The 19679-nt window shown below is 34.7% G+C and overlaps 1 protein-coding gene and 1 long non-coding RNA gene across 12 annotated transcripts in view; one reads left to right on the forward strand and one right to left on the reverse strand.

The window, feature by feature from the left end:
- MGAT4C (MGAT4 family member C) overlaps positions 1-19679 on the reverse strand; it is a 717101-nt gene that overhangs the window by 223721 nt on the left and 473701 nt on the right. For 3 of the 11 annotated variants that reach the window (XM_025438736.3, XM_025438735.3, XM_025438732.3), the window contains exon 1: positions 3853-3992. The exons of 5 other annotated variants lie outside the window; for them this stretch is intronic. The gene's annotated coding sequence lies outside the window, so the exon portion shown is untranslated. Of the gene's footprint in view, positions 1-3852; positions 3993-19679 lie in introns of those variants that run through there. 3 more of the 11 variants (XM_035698744.2, XM_025438738.3, XM_049094032.1) reach the window with 2 other exon arrangements.
- The window catches only part of LOC112654325 (uncharacterized), a 40798-nt gene continuing 25169 nt past the window's right edge, over positions 4051-19679 (forward strand). Inside the window, exons 1-2 of the long non-coding RNA XR_003132924.3 lie at positions 4051-4260; positions 9509-9706. This is a non-coding gene — a long non-coding RNA (uncharacterized LOC112654325). The remainder of the gene's footprint in view (positions 4261-9508; positions 9707-19679) is intronic.

Consider the following 19679-nt stretch of genomic DNA (forward strand, 5'->3'; position numbering starts at 1 on the left):
TTTGAAATCATTGTATATCTGTAAATACATTCAGTGGGTAGTAAATATCACTTTTAGTTCAACTACCCTAGGAACCAGTCTTACTAGATGCCAAACTATTGAAAAAAAATGGCATTAAACTTCAAATGATCTTGTTTGCTTTACTCAAACACAAACTGCTGTTATTTGAAAAATATTAAGTTTTCTCATTAAAAGAAAATAAAATTCAAACATTTCTCACTCTCCTATTTATATACTACCAAAACCTTACCTAAAACCAAGCAACTGTAAACTCGATGTATTATGACTATTGATATTATAAGACAGAGGATAAATATAAAGCTAGATTGCTTGAATGTCACTACAGATACAAGGTAAGCTTTGTCCCAAAATGATTTTTTTGCAATCCACTGCAATGTAAACATTTTACCTTTGTAAAGTTTCAGAGATCACATACAGAATCAAATGAGCTATAAAATAATTGATAGAAATTTTCATAATACCCAAACGTATTTACATATGTGTTTTAGATTAGAATACACCTGAGAACTTAAAGATACATGAAAACACAAGAAATGCTAACGAATTCATCCGTTAACTCATGTTTCTTATTTGTTAGTAAGTTCTGTTTTATCTGCCACACCTTGAAATACATTCTATATTTTTAATTTAAAGAGGAGAGTATGTCAAATAAAGGAAATAATACAGCATGCACAAAACAAGGATCTTTTATATTTTTCAGTTATAAATATATCCCAAGCACCTAGATGAGTCTTTGGCATAGAATAGGCAAAAACAAAACAAAATAAAAATCATAAGTAGTCAGGTATCTGGAGGGAGGGAACAAGGCAGGGAGGAACATTGATTGATTGATTGATTGATTGAGGGCATTGAAATATGAAAACCATTTTCTGAGTCATGACTTTTCCATTTACTGATTTACTGGCTAGGTGATCTTAGGCAACAAGTTAAAAACTATTAGTCTCTATTTTCTTTGCACCATAATATGATTTACTTTATCACAGACTAATTGTTGAGAATGAATGATTAATGTCCATGAAAACACTTTTTAAATTTTAAAGTATATATGAACCTGTGTATGCACATAAAATACACACGTCAATATCCATGCATTTTCATACTAATATAAGCCAAGCTAAGATGACACATATTATAGCTTGTCTTAACTAAATTTTTTTGGTAGTAACTATATTTTTGTCTTAACTAAAAGTTGGCCATGAAAGTCCAGAATTTCTAAGACAAGCAAAGAATTCATGACATATACAAGTACTTCAAGTAAGAAAGTAGAAATCTAAATGGTATTCATGTATTCCATAATTAAAAGATGCTAATGAGGATGCTTAAATAAACTACTTTCTAGGAGAGCATGAAGGCATACAAGAAGGAAAAAAGAGAGTATTATTTTGGAATAGGTAATAATATGATTTGAAGAACTATTTTCAAAAGGAAACCATATATATAACAGCTTCAGCCTCTGGGAGATGCAGAGAACTTCAGAAGAGGTAATAGAAATCTTTTTATTACTCAGCACTGTTTCCATCTCAAGATCTGGAGAACCTGTCTCTTAGTACCATTGAACTTGGTACACCATACACAAAGAACTGGATAAAATAATATAGAGAAGAAAAATGCAAAAGAAAAAAAAAGATGGTTACCTAACTCAGACAAAGGACATATATGTTAAAAAGGATGCAAGGAGCACAGCAGGACAGGCACCTTCTTGCATTTTTTCACCTATGGCTCCCTATAGTAGTAAGCATTCTGTCCAGAGAGTTTGTGGCATGGGAAATGGTTATGATCCCACTGATGTCCTCCCTTTAAAAAAATTAAATAAAAACCAAAATCTTTCTGTCAATAAAGTTAACCAGCCGGTTCGATCATATCATCCATATCCATGTTGTACAAAGTCATTCAGAGGAAAACAAGGAAGTGAGCAATTCTAACTACCAAAGCAGTGCATTTGTCACCAGAGACACTTAACAGTGAGGGAAGCATTCAGCAGAAAATACCATTTTAAATGCCTAGGCTGCTCATTGGCTGAGTAAGATTGTCTTCATTGCTAACAGAATTATATAAATAGATTTTTAGAGAATTAATCATCAGGAAACAAATGTTTTCCCTGAGTTGAGATTGATCACCTGTGAAAACGACAGTCAAGACCTTTGGGCAATTCAAGTCCACTTTAAGGTATGTCAGGGGAAAAAATTCATTTCAAAGTGGTGAATCATTATGCTTTCACATTCCCATGATCAAAAGTTTGGGATTCCCACATTTAGATTTTGAAATTCACAGAATAACCAGCCTCAGTCTCCCTGTAAGCAATTAACTCCGGGTACATATTTGTAAGCTTTTGAGCCTTGGTGGATAATTGACTGTTTTGTCTGAGACAACGCGCTCAAGTTGTAAGATTCCATTAATACACATCTGACACTTCCTATAAACTCAGTTTTGTTCAGACCTGAATTGACTGAAAGAGACAAGTCGAACGGCAGTCATGTCAAGCGCTGCCAAACAGGACTGGGCTGGCGGAGGATGCAGAAGTGTGACATAGCTGAGAGATCCCTGCTGTCTGTAAGTACAACTTGAGCACCTCCAAACCCTGATTTCTAATTATCCAAATTACTGGTTTGCACCGGCAGAAATAGACTATGTTGAAGCTGAGTAGAGGTAAATCTGAAAAGCATGAGCATATTGAAGCCTGATGGCTAAGTCGTTAGTCAAAAGTTTTATTACCCTAGAAAGAGAGGGTGAGGCTATTAAAATAAAAGAATAGGTTAAATTAAATACCAGCTATTTACACCTTTTCTGGTTCTTCATTTCATAAATAACTGCCTTCAACTTTAAAATAACAATAGCCTGCTACTTTGTTCTGTGATAATAAATATTATTTGAGGAACTAAAAGTGTTTTTGAATTCTTCATTTTGGTAGCATGTGAACATCTTCAGTCAATTAAAAGCTTTTATTGTATCTGATTTTTCAGGATCCCTGTCAGATTCCATCTCCTAGACCCACAGCAATTCAACAGCTGCAAATTTATTCATTTTGTTATAATCGGGGAAGGATTCTCAGGTGTAAATATCACTACCAATAAATGATTAAATAATTGAAAGCTTTATTTTTAGAGTTTAAATATTCTACAAAAGCATAAAACAGTATTTTGCTATGCATTCAAAAGCACTTAGCTCAATACATGATTTTAACATCTCCCAATTCCAGAAAAAAAATTCCCACACCGTTCCTTAAAACTATCTGCTATTATCATTTCCTTGGATTAAAAATAGTAAATGTCAGTACAAAGTACTACAACTTCATTTCAGAAGCTAAAGCCTTTGCTCACTTGGTAAATTTTGTTTTTTTCTATATAGATGCAACTTTGGAAAACTGTCCCAAAGAACTATCATTTAACAATTAGAAACTTTGACTCATTTTAAATTTATAGCAACACTACTTGGGATTGACCATTTCTACTCTTTGCTCCTAAAAGCAGAAAATCAAGGCATGGAGCAGAGTGGTATACATATCCACAAGTATTTTTAAAAACAGACACACACACATTTTCAAAATAATTATCCCATAACAGCAGTTACTTTCCTTTTCTAAAGAAAAGCTGAATTTACCTGCCATTCATTTTCTACTGCAAATTAGTTTGCCAGGTAAACGTTAGCATGCTCTTTTTCAATTCATTTTGCCAGATCCACATTTCCTTTTAATAATGCTAAACATTGCTCTGATTAAAAGCTTACCGGCTAGTAATCCTGCTCGACCCTGACACCAGTTTCTTACACTGTTTCCTCTGTTATACACATCTACCTTTATTTTGAAAGAGAAGGTAAAACAGAAGAGGCTCTTACCAGAGACAGGGAAAACAATTCGTTCAGCTAGATCCAACAGTGCTCTGTGCAGCCTGGCAGCATGAGTGATCCTTGGGCCTCACACAAAAGCGAGATAATTGGCTCTCAATGAAGAGATGTAAACATCCATCATAATGGCACTGGGGCTGAAACTGAACGCTACCTCAGCTGTTCTATGTACTCCGACTGGAGGATGATGTCACAAACATCAACTGGGTGTACTCTCATTGGCTTCTGTTACCTGGAATCATATCTTAACCCTAAACTGTCAGCTGCAAATTGAAATGCTCATCTCTGACTATAATTTTGGCTGAAAGGGGAATGAAAGTGAGGTTGAGCTACTGGAGGGTAGCAAACTGAAAATACTGCCCCTCGGATATGTTAGAAACCATTTACATAGCTAATTAGGTAGGTAGGGTCTGTGGGAATTTTATTTTTTATATATGTTTATTAAATAGCAGTATTTTTACAAAAGGTAAGTTCCCCAGAATGGACATTAAAGGAAAAGATTAATGTAAGCGTAACATCTGGAATTTTACAGTTTGTAATTACTTTGTGTTGATTTTACAGAACCGCCCTGTGAGAAAGTCAAGTTGAGAAAAATTACAGTGTAGACATCAGTACAGTGGAGCTTTCAATCAATTTGGTCAGAGCAACCATCTATATTTTTAAGTGCTTTAATAAAATTTTTTTTTAAATTTGAAGTGCATAACCCTCTGAATGTTAAATAGTAACTCCAAAGTTTTGTGTAATAAAGCCTAAACTATGAGATATGGAAAGTGTAGTATCACTAAAATAATAATATTAAAATTTGGTTTTTTTTGCAAAGAATATTAAGTTACTAGAATTATAGACAAGCCCATTTCAGTAATTGTAGGCTACTTTATAATATAGTGCTGTTCTCTTTGAGCACAAACAGGAAATAATTATCCAACCATTCCTCTCTATCCTGACAAAAGCCCCAGACTTCTCCCCAAGCTTAAATCTAGTGGGAGAGGAGGATAATGGGCTAAGCTGGTTGCAGCAGCTTGCTGCCAGAGGGACTAAACTACCATCACCTTGAAATATATCCACGCTTTCTCCACCAAAGGAGCTGTCAGCCGCATAACTGTGAGATGCAAGAATTACCAGAGCTATTCAATGGCCAGCTCCATCTAAATCCAGCCCAGTCATATCCCAGGGCAAGCCCTTTGAAAGCTGTGCAGCTCAGCATGCAAACAGTACAACCACCTGGAGAGACAGTGAGAGAAATTCGTTTCATCCATTCCCACCTTTAGGGAAAAGAAGGTCACCAACGGTGCCCCGATATGCCTCTATGTTGATTTGTGTCCTTGTGAATAATGGATTCAGGGCAAAGAGTTGTGATAACTTATTTCACATTTCCAATGACAGAAAATTACTTTTATTGTATGGCTCAATGAGAGTTCTAAAAGTTGAAAATACATGAAGACGTGCTTTTATAGACCATTCATTCAAAATTTTCTCTCAAGTCCTGACTTTCATGACCATTGGTTTAATTATTCAAATAATCTTCATAACAAGTTAGTATATGAGAAATAGGGGCAAGAGTTCTAGAGTTGGGCTCCAAAGATCCAGCCTCCAAAATCTTGCTCCATCATGTACTACCTGTGAGAACTTTAGAACATTAATAACTTTCATGTATAGAATGAGAATGATAATGCTACCTATAGCAAAAAGGAGAAAAGTTAATATAGGGATTAAATGAGGCAATGTATGAAACATTATTGTAAATTTAAAAGTCTTACATAAACATAAGAGGTAATTAATATTATTGTTATGCAAAAGATCAAATATATTCATTTTAAAAGCATTCAGGGAATTAAAATGAGTCAATTAGTGTCTTCAAAATAATGAACTAAGAAATATTATTATCTTAAACTCAAAATTTCAAATAGAAAGCAATATTGTAAATTAACTTGGTTTATAACACTGACTCATTCAGTGGTCTTTTTCCTTCTTTTTTTTTATATTTGTGGGTTATTATTATTACTATTTTTTAAGTAAGCTCTACACCCATTGTGGGCTTGAACCCATGACCCCAAGACCAAGAGTCGCATGCTCTACTAACTGAGCCAGTCAGGTGCCCCTTTGTGATCTTTTTTCAAAGTTATCTCCCCTGCCAATATTATTTAGAATTTAATCATCTTAGTCAAGTGCCAGAATCTAGATTCAAGAAGACTATTTGTCAAGATGTACTTGGGGCCAACATGAAAGACACTGTTCATTTATTTCTGCCTAAAAACATGGGAGTTTAGATGGAAATGTGTATAAAAAAAGATTCATTGCCATGCTAAGTGACATAAAATTGAATTACAGATCAGAAAGATGAATTTGGACAATGGAAATGTCAACTGTATTTCTGGTAGACGAATGATAAAGTAAGGCATTGTAATTGCTAAGAAGATATGTCATGGAGAAAATAATAATTTATAAAATAGAATATGCTCCTCCATTTCATACATAATATAAAATTTTAATAATATAAATATTTAATAACAGAGATAAATAGAAAAGTTAGATTATATCTTGCTGATATAATATAATATAATTTAATAATATAATATAATTATATTATAATAATATAATATATTTTTTTAAAAGATTTTATTTATTTGTTCATGAGAGGGAGAGGGGGAGAGAGAGGCAGAGACACAGGCAGAGGGAGAAGCAGGCTCCAGGCAGGGAGCCCAATGTGGGACTCGATCCCGGGTCTCCAGGATCATGCCCTGGGCCGAAGGCAGCGCCAAACCACTGAGCCACCCAGGCTGAATATAGAAAGCATATATATATATATATATATATATATATATATATATATACACACACCATTTTTAAGATAAATGTCTATACTGGCTCTTTTAATAAACACAGATTGTAACTTTTCTTATTTTGATTTGCATTTTTTTGGTGCTACTATTCCACATAAATATAGGATACCATGAAGATTGGAAAATAAAAATACTCCTAGTGCTCTGCAGGCATTTTTATCAAATACCCACATTATTCACATGATTCATTAATAAATTAATACCTTTGTAAAGGGATCTAGTTTTGCATTACTAAAATATGTAAATAAGATTTTTTAAGTCTATAGATTTCATATCATACATGATCAGGATTAATCAATGGATCAGTAAAATTTTTAGGGAGTTTACTTATTAAATATGAAAGCATAACTATTTGAATTATGTACAAAATAGGAAAATTAATGGAATATAATTTAGTTCCTAGAAGAATAAATAGGAGAGAAGAAAAATCTAGTAGAAATATTTTAAATTAATACTGGTTTATAATAATCTTTATTCTATATAGTAAGTCAATTTCAAATTTCATTGCAATTCATTAGGACAGAATTTATATTTTAGTTTTAAATAATTATATCTATACACTCAAGAAAGGTTCAGATAGGGATCCCCTGGGTGGCGCAGCTGTTTGGCGCCTGCCTTTGGGCCAGGGCGTGATCCTGGAGACTCAGGATCGAATCCCACATCGGGCTCCCGGTGCTTGGAGCCTGCTTCTCCCTCTGCCTGTGTCTCTGCCTCTCTCTCTCTCCGTGTGACTATCATGAATAAATAAATTAAAAAAAAAAAAAAAAGAAAGGTTCAGATAAATATAGCACATATATCTGGAAATCAGGGTGCTCACTCCAGCGTAGTATATTATACCTAAGAATAGAACAATTATATTCTTTATGATGGGCATTCATCATCTGAAATTAATGATGAGTGGAAGTTATGAAGTTTTAGTAAGAGTTTGGTAGTGTTGGGACGCCTAGGTGGCTCAGTGGTTGAGCATCTGCCTTCGACCCAGAGTCCCAGGATGGAGTCCCCCATCAGGCTCCCTGCATGGAGCCTGCTTCTCTCTCTGCCTGTGCCTCTGCCTCCCTCTCTCTGCATATCTCATGAATAAATAAATAAAATCTTAAAAAAAAAAGTTTGGTAGTATTTCTTTAGGAAGAGCAGAGATTTTATAGGTCAGGGCCTTTCAGTGATTTATTTGCAGTGTGTCTTTTTGTGAAGTCTTGATACTTGAACATCAGTCTGCATATGCATCTGGTTTAAAGCCAAAAGTAAGATAGTGAACATGTAATATGAGCACTGATAGTAATACATAAAATCCCTAGTACTATCACAAACAGTATTAGTAAGACATCTAATCTGATTACATGTTGTAAAAAAAAAAAAAAAAAGAAAACATTCTAAGTGTAAACATAAAGAGACTACAAGAAAAACCAAAAAGATGGTGTCAATTTTTGAATATACTATTTATTATACACACGTAGAGAAATAAAATACATTTTTTCAGGATTTAAAAAAAATCAACTCCATGAAAAGGGAAAATAACAAAAACATTTTATCATGAATTTACCTACATTCTCTTTTTATTTGTTACACTCTTCCAACCAAAATGGCCAGCTTAAATGAATTCCAGGGCACAGAAAAATATTTTAACTTTAAAGCCATGTAAAAGCTTAATATAGGGGGAAATCACTACAGGAATTAATCTAGGCTTTATTCTGAGTAAATTTTTATTAGTGGATGTTTTCTGATATGAGGAAAATGGAACCCATAAAAATACTTTTGACAAATCAACTAGAAGATGTTTTGTAGTTCAAGCCAAGTACATCTCAGTTTTATTACTATACTTACATACTATATATTTCCCAGGAGCTGAAATCATTGCAGTATTTAATTGCCTGACAATTATTTCTGTTACATCAATTTTGTGGTTAAGCTAATTATTTATATTATCAAAACAAATCAGCACTCGAGGCTAATTAAACTGGAGAAACCATCCTCCAATGTTTCCCAACCTACATATTAATAAGGTTTAGGTTAATACTAACTTCAGAAGAAATGAATATGTCCTTCAGGTGATAATTTCATAGGCAGGACTTAGGAATTTAAACAGGTTTTAAACTCTTGAAAAAATTATTACTCACTCTGAACACTTAGGAATATTAGAATATAGTATTTTACATGTCTTGCAGCATCAACACGTGGCTGATTGTCCTGTTATCCACAAGATGGCAGCTCTGTTTATATCACTAACAACTCTTAAGACACTTATCCTTATTATCCTTATTATTATTATTTAAAGAAATATAATATGTAAGGTATATAAGGAAACTACATGTGTGAATGATCATCTTAGGCAACTTTTCAGTCTAAGAAGAATAAGTGATCAAGTGAAATTGTTAAAAACTCTTAAAATAGGAATTATTTAAATCATCTCAGAATGTATGACTTCAAAACATTACTTTTTTGCTGACACATTGCCCACATGCTTCATCTCACACTTGTTTCAGATGTTAATCTATTTATAAGAAATGGTTTTATTCTGTTTTGTAAAGACTTTTGTATTTCTTTTAAAGAAGTATAGACTGTTCATAATAACCAAGATGGTGAGTCAGTGATAACTTGCTGGTACAGGAAGAAATACCCGAGAATTATATTTTCCATCTACTAAATTCTACGTATAACCAAATGTGATAAGAATATTTATTTATTGACCTTGCTTGTATTCCTTTTTTATACTTCATCTTGTCCACTGTCACTGTTTTTTATTTATGTTTACCTTCAATCTATTGTGTGGCAGCTTCAGTGTATTATCTTTATTTCTGTTTCCTGTGCAGATAAAATTTTGAAAATGCTAAGAATTATAAGGCCATATCACCTTTCTTTTCTGAGAATAAATATCCTCAAGATGTTTGACTATGTTTATGTGTCAGTAAATTTTACCCTAGAGAAGAAGGAAATGACTAAATAACAGTGAAGAAAGATCTCCTCTCCTCTCTTATATGTTAAAGAAATAGGAATTCTCAGACCTGAAGGTAAGAAGCTCACGCTGTTTTAATGATTCGGCACACTGTTTTTGGATGCAAAGTGAAAACATTAACTTATCATGGAAGTATCTGGATTTAATATATACTCTAATTTATTTTACTAGGTTCCCTTTGCACATCATAGTTTCAGTGTGTAAGAGATCTAAACATCAGTGGGCAAAAGGATTTGTTTCTCACTGCATTCTCTGAACAACTGTATTTTCGATGTTTTTGTATTACTCCTTAATTAAGGATACCATAATGTTTACTTTTTTATTTTTTTAAAGATTTTATTTATTTATTTATTCATGACAGACACAGAGACACAGAGAGAGGCAGGGACACAGGCAGAGGGAGAAGCAGGCTCCACGCAGGGAACCTGACATGGGACTCCATCCCAGGTCTCCAGGATCACACCCGGGCCGAAGGGGCGCTAAACCACTGAGCCACCGGGGCTGCCCTACCATAAGGTTTATAAAGATAATTCTATGGAATCATAGAGGCCTATAGAAAAATTAGTCAATTAATTCTGTCAGTGGGCAAAACAAGATCAGTGGGCAAAAGGATTTTTTTCTCACTTTGAACCAATTGTACTTGTTCAAACAGCAGAACTCATAGCTTTAGAATTAATCATTAAGCATCATCTGCAATAAAGCTGGATTATAATTCTTTCTTATAAGTATATTTTGCTTTGTTCCTGCTGTAAATTCCACAACTTCAACTCATGAGTTTTTTCTTTCACTTCCATTTCCTTGCCTTTCTCATGTTGCCAAGGCCTACTAACTCCATCTTGACAAATATGGAACAACATTAATCTCAGAGAAACTGAGAATTAAATTTAGATTTTGATGACTAACATTTGAACACAACTACCTTACATTTGACAAGATAAAGGGCTTATTCATGTAAAACTCACTGTGCTCAAAACATTGCTTTACACATTGGGATGTTTACATATGAAGATAGTGAGAAATAGATTACTAATCATTGTGTGGCTTTTTGCCTTGTTACAACTTTGCAGTAGAGTACTTCAAATCAAATAGAAATCTACATTACCACAGGAGGATTAGGATTATAATAATAGTAAAAGAAAGAAAAATATCATCATCACTAACTTGAATGTTTACTTTGCACCAACTACTATGCTAAACATTTTACATTATCTAATTTGTTTTGTTTTTGTTTTTGATTTTGATTTTTTGCAATGGGTCTCCAAGACTGGTCAATGTTAAGACTTTCTAAAGGGCTCATAGATTTGTACTTCTAGAAGCCAGTATTTTTCAATCATAGCTGCTCATTTAAATCTCAACTGGAAAATGTCATAATATAGGGGCATCCTATGGCTGGAATATTTGTTCTCCCTCATCACTAATTTATATGTTGAAACCTAGTAACCCACATGATGGTATTAGAACATGAGGCCTTTGGGAAGTGGTTAGGTCATAAGGGTGGAGCCCTATGATAGGGAGTAGTGCCCTTATAATAAGAGAGACCCCCAGAGAGGTACCTAGACCCATCTGCCATCTAAAGTTACAGTAAAAAGATGGTCATGTATGAACCAGGAAGTTTGCTCTCACCAGGAATTTTGATTTTGGATTTTCTAGTCCTTAGAACTGTCAGAAAGTAATTTCTATTGTTTACAAACTACCTGCTTTGTGGTATTATTATTAAAGAAGCCCAAACATGTTAAGACAAGCTTCAATCTAACTACTTGCATGAGAACCTTTGAGTATGGGGGGTGGTTGGCACTGGTATATGCTCCTCTTTAAATGATTCTTTTCACAACCAAGCTTAAAAATCATTGCCAAAATGAGTATGCAAGCCAAAGGTTTTCATGTGAAACATCAGATTTCATTGAAATAAGTAAAAAGTGTTCTAAAAATCTGAAGTTAAGTCTGTGAAGAAAGTAGGGCACAGTTTGTATGTCGAACAATACTTCCAAGAATGAATAAAGGAAAATCCACATTGCTCTTCATCCTCAAGGTGAAGAGATAAACGTCACCTGCCTGGGCAGTCTGAGGAGAAAAGCGTGATGGAGCAGGATGAGTGGAGGCTGGGGGAAGACGAAATAACTACAAGTAGGGGAATGATGTAAAGAGGAGCCCGTTCAACATTCAGAGACTGCCCAGCGACAGTGACTGCTAGTGCCGGAGGGCCCTGCTCTGCCAAGACAACAGTCAGATTCGTCTATTTGTGACGCAAGATTCTCCTGCACAAGTGATGCCCTCTCTTGACACATGACAACACTGAATGTGCTGTATTGTATTGATACTCTCCTTTTCAAAGATCCAGGATGCGTACAAGCCCAATGACTCAAGAGGATGGTATAAATGGGTAGTGGTGGTTTGGAATAGAAAGGTCCCAGTACCTATATTTGTTTGGAAATAGAACCTGTGAAAATCAACCCTATGACAGAAATAATTGACTAATTTTTCTATAGGCCTCTATGATTCCATAGAATTATCTTTATAAACCAAGTCTTGTGCCCGAGATATTCGTTATCTTAATTGTACTTGTTCAAACAGCAGAACTCATAGCTTTAGAATTAATCATTAAGCATCATCTGTAATAAAGCTGGATTATAATGCATTTCTGAAGATACAGGAGAGAACGCTATCCTTTGCTAGTGTCTCAATAATGAAGTACATATATTTATCTCTGCATATATAATTAAATAAATGTAACAAAAAGTTTTAAATGATTGTTTGACAATTAGTGGGAAACTATTTATGGATGCTTTAAAGAATTATAAGAAATGTTTTAAATGTCTAATTTAGTACTCTACCTATAACAGATATAATCAGTTTCTTTCTCCATACATTTGAAGTCACTACAATGTGTGCACTTTAAAATCAATTGTCTTATCTTTATTTCATGATGATCTGTCAGCAGCAGTTGTTTTTCCCCTATTCATTCAAATCTGACTTTAATTCAGCATTGTTTTTCAGGGCTTTTTCCTCTTTGGCAGTGTAGGACTAGAATAACTTTCTTTAAATTTGTTACTTGGTCAAGTTTTGTTAAATAATCTCCTGTTTATTCATTTTTACACTTTTGCTATTAGCTGCTTTGAAGAAATCTACCTTATTTGAACTGATTCGGTAAGTGTACTCCTACAACCGCAGTTACTACAATAGAAAATGCCTAAGTGTCCTTCCAGGCATTTTTAAAAAAGTAGTTAAATTACAACCATTGTTTCAGGACACTGTAGAAACACAACATGAATTCATGACCTTCGACTGGATCTTGGTAGATCATTGTGCAGAAGCTCATTATTCAACTTAATCCATGAACTCCCCAAAGGTAAACGATCACTACAAAGTCTATAGGAACCTTATGCTTTGTCAAGATGAATGACCAGTGGGTGTGGTTTACACTTCTAAGACATAACTGTCATATTTTCATCTTTGTGAGTCCATCTTCGAAATTGTAAACATGAAAAATATACTAGTTCTTTCCAGAGTAAACCAGAATCACTAAGTGAATAGGGTGAAAATGCAGGCGATAATAAGAAATTATTTTTGTTTTGTTTTTTTTTTTTGCCAGAAGGTACCTGCTCCTGGCATGTATGTATTTTTCTGTGAGTAATAGAGGATCAAAACAGCCTGTATGTTAGAAAGGAGATATTCCCACCTCTTTAACTATCCTGAATTCAGAATCAGTAAAAAAGAAGCTGGAAATAGACATGATTATAAGTATGTTGCACTGTTTTTTTGTTGTTGTTGTTTTGTTTTTTGTTTTGTTTTGTTTTTTGTTGTTGTTTTGTTTTTGTACTGTTGGCCTCGTTAGAACAACATACAGCTTGACTGCTGCCAGGCTCCTAAGTGTTCCCCAAATTCTAGATCTCAGAAAGAGCCAATCAATGGCTTTTTCCTGTAGGTCAGGGTTGCAGCCCATAAGGCAGAGGGCAGAAATTGGCTTGGAATTCAGTCCATCCTTTTTGTGGCCAGGCTGAACTTGGTTTACTAGGATTATTTCATGCTCAAATAACCCAATCACCCCCCACCCATATTGTTGTCCCTGATACAGAGCTGAGTCTTTCAATGATTGCTAAATTACTCTAATTAAAACCTCATCTCATTCTTTGTTAAGTCTTGTTCATAATGTTTGTAAAAAATGTTCCTCATATTTCACTTCAGACAAGCTATGCCTAAGGACCTTAAAAATAAAATCATGGTATTGGCAACAAGTCCCTTGGGGCCCAAGGCCTCTCAACATTGATTCTTCACAAATTAAAGGTAGTCATTTTTCTGCCTTATGTAATTTATGGGGTGAAAGTCCTGGAGAAACACATATTTCTATGTTGAAAAGACCCAGGAGTGCCCTAACTAAAGTAATGAAAAAGGCCCATATTAAAACATATTACCATAAAATATAAAATCACCAGAGATAAAGGTCCTACAAGTCTGAAATTAGTCACATTAAAAAAAAAAAAATCAGGAATCAGAGTAGCACCAGACTTTTCAATAGCAAAACTGAGAAAGGAAATAATGGAACAGGGGATACTTACAAAGTTATCTTCAAAACAAATTTTTACCCATCAACATTACCAATTAAGTTGGAAGCAATAAGTTACCACATCTTCAGACATACAAACTCATAAAAATGTCACCTTTCACACCCTTTTTAGGAAGCTGCTCCATCAGAGCAATGGGTAAGGCATAAAAAAAAAAAAAAAAAAAAAAAAAAAGGGAAAATGTGTTTGGAAAATAGGACAGAACACTTGGGAGAGGCCATGGAAATTTTCCAGGTGATGATGATGAAAGGGAATCTTTTGGAAGATAGGTAGGAAGCACACCTGTACAGTAACCATGTGCAAATTCAAACAAAGTATTTCCCAGGAAGGATCATTTAATAACCAGTAACCACAAAGAAATTAAGCTAAAACATTATTTGATGTGTTTGAACATATTGAAGAAAGGTGTATTTTTCTGAGAGCATTTAAGCCCAAATTAGAAAGAGGTAGTAGAAAACTGAGGAAGTCAATAAAAAATGAGGCACTTATTTGAGAAAAACTAAAAGTTATTTAAAGGAAGAGCATTTATTGCTATGCTACTATTCCTATACTAATAAATAGTTATTTAAGTTTTAAAATGTGATATAACCATATCATAATGGTAGGAGACACTAAAGGCAAAAATACTACATGGACTTTTTTTATCTACTTATCTATTTGTTATTTATATCTTTTTTTAGAGAGAGAGTGTGAGCAGGAGTTGGCGGGGGTGGGGGGTGAGGCTGGCCAAAGAAGAGGGGGAGAGAATCCCAAGCAGGCTCTATGCTGAGAGTGGAGCCTGATGCCCGGCCTCTAGATCTCACAACCCTGAGATCATGACCTCCGCCAAAATCAAGAGTTGGATGCTCAACAGACTGAGCCACCCAGGCACCCCCAAGTTTTTTTTTTTTTTTAATAATCAGACTTCTAGTTTCTAGTTCAGCCTATAAGAATCTATAAGTAGCCACTCCATCCTAACAAGTGAAAGGCTGAACAAACTAAAAAATCAGCAACTCTTCTTACATCGATCAGAGATGTAAGATCTCAGGGAAAACTGCTGCCTCCAAAATTGAAGAGAACAATAAGCAGATACAATGAATCACAACTTACACAGCAGAAATCCACAAACTGAAGCATCCTTAGGAACCAGTCATGGTAGGAAAACCTGAACCATAATTGAGGAATTGCTAGAGGCTCAGCATGAACAAGTATGAGTGATAAGAATGACAGGAGATCCCAGCCACTAGGGATGGGGGAGGAGGGCACATTTTGTGATTTTTACTTCCTGTAATGCTATCAGGTTCTTGCAGTGAATATCAGGGGGAAAAAAATCCGTTGTGCTTCTGGAAGAGAGAAGAAAAAAGAAACCATTTTGAAACACATCAAAGCATTCTGTTCCTCTAAACAAGGTCTGCCCTCTGGAGAAAATAGTTAGAGCCAGAGCCTAACCTGTGATGGTTTTATCACAGCCTAATGATCTGAGGGAAGGGAAATAACCAACTCCCCAAAGTGAGAAACACATGTGAAGTTCACAGTCAAGAGGCACAAGCTCACTAAAAGTCTGAGACCTAATCCATTATTAGACTATAGAATGGTCCCCTTGCCCCCACACCTTACAACCACATTATTAAAGGATTATTCACAGGAGATTCTTTTACCTAGTATATCACATCTGGCTCTCAAGAAAAAATTATAAGTCATACAAAGGCAAAAAACACAGTTTGAAGAGATAGAGCAAGCATGAAAATCAGAGTCAGATACAGCTGGGATGTTGGAATTATCAGATCAAGAATTTAAAACAACTGTGGTTAATACATGAAGACTACTAGTTGTTCTACTAGAACTCCTACTACTTACATGACAATGTAAGCAGAGAGTCGGACATTCTAAGAAAGAACCAAAAATAAATTAAACACCCAATAATAGAAATGGAGAATATCTTTGCTGGGCTTTTAAGTTGACTGGATATGGCTGAGGAAAGAATCTCTGAACTTGAGGTTATTGCCATAGAAATCTCCCAAAATAAAAAATAAACAGAAAAACAACCAAAAGAAAGAAAGAACAAATGAAAGAACAAAATTTACCTAAGGGCTGTGGGACAATTACATGAGCATATGCATAATGTAATATATAAAAAATAGGAATTCCAGAAGGAGAGAAACAGAAGAACTATCTGAAACAATGATAACAGAGAATCTCCCTCAATAAATGTCACATATCACACCACAGATCCAGGAAGCTCAGAGAACACCAAACAAGGCAAGTGCAAAGCAAAAACAAATAACACATAGGCATCATTTTACACTGTAGAAAGTCTAAGGTAAAGAAAAATTCCTATAAGAAGCTGAGGATGAGGAAACTTAACCTATAGTGGAATAAAGGTAAGAATTACATCTGACTTCTCCTCAGAAACCATGCAAATAAGAGTAGAGTGAAATAGTTAAAACAGAGGAAAAAAACCCCACCAACCTAGACTCTACCTTCAAAAGTGAGAGTGCAAAATAAGACATTCACAGACAAACAAAAATTGAGGGAATCTGTTACTAATAAACCTGCCTTGCCACAAATGTTAAAATAAATTCTTTAGAGGGAAGCAAAATAATAGAGTTCAGAAACTCAGATGTACATAAAGAACTAAAGCATCAGAGAAGGAATAAGTAGGGGCACCTGAGTGGCTCAGTCACTTGGGTGTCCAACTTTTGATTTCGGCTCAGATCATGATCTTAGGGTCTTGAGATTAAGTCCCACTTTGGGCTGCATGCTGAGCACAGAATCTGCTTGAGGTTCTCTCTCTCCCTCTCCTCCCTGCTCTGCTCACATGTGCTCTCTCTCTAAAAAAAAGAAAAGAAAGAAAGAAAGAAAGAAAGAAAGAAAGAAAGAAAGAAAGAAAGAAAGAGAAAAAGAGAAAGGAATAAAGGTAAAATAAAAAATTTTGTCTTATTCTTAATTGCTCTAAGAGGTAATGACTTATTCAAAATAATAAAAGCAATAATGTATCTGATAATGTATATATATATATACATAAAAGAGATAGAATATGTACACTTATATGTAAGTTAAATGAATGATGATGACACAAGAAATAAGAGGGTGGTTTTAGGACTATTTTGTTATAAAGCACTTACACAATCTATGAAGTGATATAATGTTGTTTGGAAGTGGACTTGAATTAATTGTAAATGTATATTGTAAACTCAAGGGCAATGACTAAAAATAGTAAAAAAGAGTATGACTAATATTGCTAAAAAGATAGAGGAAAGCAAATAAAAAATGCTCAATGAACCACAAAAGGCAGGAAAAAAATAGGAGACAAAGAGCAAAAGCAACACATGCAAATCAGCAAAGATATGGTCAATATTAATCCAATTATATCAATAATCACTTTGATTGTCAATGACCTAAATGTACCAATTAAAAGGCAGAGATTGTAATAGTGTATTAAAAAACTTGACTCAACTATATGTAGTTACAGAAACCTACACTTTAAAAATAAAGACACATCCAGATGAAAAGTAAAGAGATAGAGACCTAACATGCTAACATGAATCAAAAGGAAGTAGGAGTAGCTATATTAATTTTAGACACAGGGAGCTTCAGAGCAAGAAAACTTATCAGAAATAAGTAAGGGCATTACAAAGTGTTGGAAGAATTCAAGAAGATGTAACAATCCTTAGTGGCATGTGCCTAATATCAGAGGCTAAAAAATGTATAAGGCAGAAACTGAAAGAACAACAAGAAGAAATAGACGAATCCACTATTATAGTTGGAAATATCAACACTCCTCTCTCAGAAATAGGTCCTAAGTGCAGCAAGTCAGTAAGGACATAGTTGAACTCAAAGCTAATGTAATCAACTGGATATAACTGGTGTCTGCCGACTACTTCGTCCAAGAACAGCAGCATAAACATCTCAAACTCACGTGAAAAAATTCACAAAGATAGACCACATTTAGGGCCATAAACTTAAAATAATACAAATCATACAGTGTCTGCTCTCAGGCCGCAGTGGGAATTAAACTAGAAATCAGTAGCAGAACGATAGCTGCAAAATTCTCAAATATGTGGACATTAAAAAATACACTGCTACGTAACGCATGGCTCAAAGAAAACATCTCAAGAAAAATAAAATAGAATTTAGAGCCAACTAAAAATGAAAACACAATTTATCAAAATTTGTGGGATGAAATGAAAGCAGTGCTTAGAGGAAAATGTATAGTCTTTTTCTGGTTGTGATATGTGGTATTGGGTGGGGGCAGGCAGAGATAAATAGAGTACAGAGGGTTTTCAGGACAGTGAAATAATGATGGATACATGTCATTATATAGTTGTCCAAATCCATAGAATGTATAACACCAAGAGTGAACTGTAAGGTAAACTACGGATTTCAGATGATTATGATGTGTCAATGCAGGTTCACCCTTGGCAAAAATAAATAAATAAAAATAAAAAATAAAAATAAAACAACAACAAAAAATTTTTTACTGAGTCCTGTTGGGGTGGAAATGGGGGCTATGTGATGTGTGAGGACAGCGGGCATATGGAAAATCTGTATCTTCCTAATTTCGTTGTAAACCTAAAATATGCACTGAAAAAAAAAGACTTTATTAAAATAATGGAAGGATAAGCTGAATATAAAATTAAAATGTATTTTTTAAAATCATATTTTAAAATCATAAATCTGTGTTTGGGGAAGAGGGTGGTAAGAGAATTGAAAATATACAGAAAGCACAGAAACAATATATTTGTGAGAATATGCCCACTCTCCACAGCTGGCTCCCATCTTATCTTTCATTGGCTCACCTTCTCATTCTCATTGTCCCATGTGCTAAACCTCTCACTGAAATTAAAATGTGCTAGTCACTTAACATGCTGTCTCAATTCTAGCTGGTATCTCAACCTATCCCTACACAATCACCATGTGGTTAATTGGGGCCTTCATTAATTGGAATTCAAATCAGGCATGGACAGGGCATCTGGGTGGCTCAGTGGGTTAAGCATCTGACTCTTGATTTCCACTGTGCTGGGTGTGGAGCCTGCTTAAGATTCTCTCACTCCCTCTCCCTCTGCGTCGCTTCCCTCTGCGTCACCCTCTCTCCCTAAGAAACAACAAAAACAAAACAACCAGGCATGGACATACCCTGACAGCGGGATACCTACTATCCTTAAAAAAAGAAAAAGAACAAACTTTATCAAAGTTCATACTCAATAACGCACTAAATGCCAATTTTCTGACAGCAATCTCTAACAAATGATTTTTATAGTAGAGTGTTTCCATAGGAAATGATAAAGTAGACTTCGGTTCAATCCACACTTACTTTCCCTGGTTCCCATCCAATAATAGAATCAAATTAGTACACAGAGTGTAAATCAGAGATTCTCGAGTTCACTTACTGATTTTATACTTAAGAATTATGTCATCTTGAAAAGCAGCACATTATTTACCTCGTTTGAACAGTATTTCCTAACTTACTCTAAGATAAAGTCATATTTG

The sequence above is a fragment of the Canis lupus genome, chromosome 15 (assembly GCF_003254725.2).
Source record: "Canis lupus dingo isolate Sandy chromosome 15, ASM325472v2, whole genome shotgun sequence".
Classification (NCBI taxonomy): Eukaryota; Metazoa; Chordata; class Mammalia; order Carnivora; family Canidae; genus Canis; species Canis lupus.